General features: G+C 38.8%; 1 pseudogene; it reads left to right on the forward strand.

The window, feature by feature from the left end:
* The first annotated feature begins 225 nt into the window (after positions 1–225).
* LOC129897960 (5S ribosomal RNA) lies at positions 226–346 on the forward strand (annotated as a pseudogene).
* Positions 347–3,577: the final 3,231 nt, after the last annotated feature.

Here is a 3,577-nt window from a genome sequence, read left to right on the forward strand (position 1 = left end):
ATAGGAATAAGACTAACTAAGAAGGATAAGTAACCCATGGTAAGGATCGTGAAAAAGGTTAAGAAGTGTTATACTATGGGGTGAAATACGAATAGGATAAGATATGAATATAACAATGATCATTAGGAAAATAAGTCAGTCCAGTGAGAAAGTGGCTAAAGTCTGGCCTACCGGACTAGTTGCTGGGTCATCATCTTCGTTGGTAGTTATGTGCCCCACAGGGCAGGATGCAATCATACCAGCACTAACGTACCAGATCCCATCAGAACTCCGAAGTTAAGTATGCTTGGACGAGAGTAGTACTAGGATGGGTCACTCTTTGGGAAGCCCTATACGGCTGTGATTTGAGATGATATGGATGTATGTATACATTGGTCGTGCATGACATTGTTGGTATAAAGAAGTATTGTGGATACGTGCCTCCACCGTGAAAGATGATAAGACCCTTTGAGATAGGGGATGTAGCTTTGCAAAACAACTAATACACTGCGAATCTATTAAAGGGACAAGCGGTACCCACTGGGATAAGACTAGGGCTATGACAAAGCTTAGGACACTAAATGTCGGAATGTAAATACTGCCTAATTGAGAATTGGAAATGACTATAAGCACTAGCTAGTTATTGATCAAAATGAATGGAAAATGGCTTCGAATAAATTGCGACGTGACTTGAGTACCAACAATTAGACTAGATTAGCACCTCACGATTATGTTAAGCTGTTGTACATAGGCAACCAAAGGTATAGATGATATAAATGAAGTCATACATATGGTGCAGTATATCAAATATGTTGGAAAAGAATTATATATATTGGAAAATTGGAAATAAAGGCGTACGGTAGAACACAAACAGATAGTGACATGGGTGCACCCTAAAGGGGGAAAGTGTCTTCAAGTGAGATCCCATACTGGCACGAGTTAACAAGATCTAAAAGCCAACAATGAAAAGATAAAAGCTATGATATCGGAGACAGTATGGAGAATTATTAGTAAGGACTTTGAATAGTATGACATCAAAGAATAGGTGCATACAAAGGGGATGAATACAACAAGATAATCACAATGGGCACTTAAAGATAGAGAAGAGATATATGTATGTATTCCCCATGTCTATAGGAAATCTAAACATCTAGATTAGTTGACTCGATGAATAAAAGGTCTATAGGTGACAACCGGCATAGAGAATTTCTAAAGTCCTCGTAAGATCCTATAAGATGAGTTAATATTCGAGGACGAATGTTCTAAAGGGGGGAGGATGTTATATCCCTTACTTTCGTACCTTGGGACATTGTATTAAGTCTCGTAGAAAGTGCTATATGATCTAGATTATCTACCGTTCTATCAAATAACTCTAAGGAAGGGAGGACGTGATGCCCCATAAGAGTGAAGATTGGAAATAGGGTTAAAAGAATCTAGAAGGAGTTGAAGGCTAAGTAATGAGTCGTACGACTCAATGTACTTATGTAAGCTACCAACTTGGATGTCTCACCTACTAAGCTACTGGAGTACATGTCGAGCTTACGTATCAAGGATTACATAGGCTCTTAAAATGAGACAAGATTACGAACCCACAGAAGAGGCGAAAGGAGGCGTAGCACCTACTCGGAAGTAAGTAGGTGATGCACCTACTTGGAAGCAAGCAGGTGATGCACCTACTTGGAAGCAAGAAGGTGATGTACCTACTTGGAAGCAAGCAGGTGATGCACCTACTTGGACCAAGTAGGTGACACACCTACTTGAGGTGGGTCCCATATGGCCATGTGGCAGCCCCTAATAGGTTGCATGGATAAAGTGGCCCAAGGAGAGATTGACATGTGTCACCCTTAGGGGCTGACATGTGTCACTTCTAAGAAAGGATATATATGTTCCCTTTAATGACTAACTCATCATATATTCATTTTACACTTAGAAAAAATAGAGAGAGTTGAGAGAAAAACTAGAGAAGCCAAGGGAGGGAGCAACGGGTTGGCCAAGACAAAAAGGTAAGGTCCGATTTTGTTCCATGAATTAATTATTTAAGGTATCCTACAGTGATATAGCAGTGTTTAACAATGAAAAATTTCAATTTGGGGCAACGAGGAGGTTTCTGTTCTTGTTAACAAACCCGTTTTTGAATGATACTGATGTTAGTAAAATGAGTATAACTCCTTGTGTAAGACTTCGTTTCAAGTGATTCAAATGTTTTGGAAATATATTTCATAGGTATATAACTTTTATTTAGACTCTAATACCCAGTTCTTCTTTTATCTTCTCTTAAAAGGATGAATAAGTATAGGTGAGGTGCTGCCCAGGGTTCGTTTTAAAAATTCTACAAGGACAGCTGTTGGTATTTGAGGCATATCGTTTTGTACAAAATTATTGTAGGGGTGATTCGAAATTGTTTGCAACCCTAAGACACGTGTATATAACTTTCATTGAGGACACAAATCCTTTTTCCCTCAATTACCCCTTCGAAACTAAGCGACAATACAAGACAGTAGGCTGTCCAGAATCCACATTTTGATAATTTTGGCGAGTTTGACGAGTTTAGGTTAAAGTAAGGGTTTTCCTTTCAATATGGGGTTTATGGTCTTGTTATGAAGTGTATTATATGTTGTTTAAGTGGCTGGAAATGTGAAAACAGCATAGAAATACTTGACGTTCGAAACAAACTAAATTGGAGTCGCTATAGTTGAATTGTCTTCGAAGTAAAGTATTGTGCTTGTGGTGTACTGCTGCAGGTGGGTGGGGGATTGTTGCAGGGACTAAAGGTGTTATAAAAGGGGTGTAGGTGCTGCTGTTATCATCCACATGACCCCTCATTTCGTATAAATAATGGCTTGCGAAATAAAGACTAGAAACCCTATTTTGGTGTCGTAATTTTCATTAGGTTGTTTGGAGCTTGTGTTGTGTGATGTCGCCATGTTTTAGGTGTATATATGCTGAAGGTTGTTGTTGTTGGTTGGCTTTAGTGATTAGGGATATAATTGGAAATTCGGATAGGGCACTTTATAGGGGAGGTGCTGCCCAATATTTGTTAACGCCCTAACTAATTAAAGAACTAGTCGAGGAGACAAATAAGGAAATAGGTTTCATAAATACTAAGGTGCAACTGAGGGCACTGAAAAGTTAAGGTTGTTGATACTCGCATTTATTCCATGTTAAATAGGTTCGGAGGATGACGACGTGGACATGATTGAGAGAAGTCCATACGAGGTATGTGAAGCTTTCTTTTGGCATGTTTTTGGCATAATTATATAAAGCTTATCTTCTCTTATTTTGGCATGTCTTAGCCATAAGTGGTTGGTATATGTAATGTGGAGATAGTCCCATTCTTAGAACCCCGAGCATGATTCATTAATCCTATTCACTTTTTGATGTTAGAACTCTCGCGATGGTTGAGTTATGGTCTTGTAAGCCTTTTACGTGATAAAAAGTAATACACGTGAAGCCTATCTCTTCCTTTTCTTTAAATGGCTTAATGTAAGTGAAACAATGTATGATAGGAGTTAGACACAGTTCCATGTACAGGCTCTGGATGTGACACATGACTTGTACTCACTCTTGAATAATCAGGGTCTTAAAAGTGGAACTACGA

This window comes from Solanum dulcamara, chromosome 7 (assembly GCF_947179165.1).
Source record: "Solanum dulcamara chromosome 7, daSolDulc1.2, whole genome shotgun sequence".
In the NCBI taxonomy this organism is placed as follows: domain Eukaryota; kingdom Viridiplantae; phylum Streptophyta; class Magnoliopsida; order Solanales; family Solanaceae; genus Solanum; species Solanum dulcamara.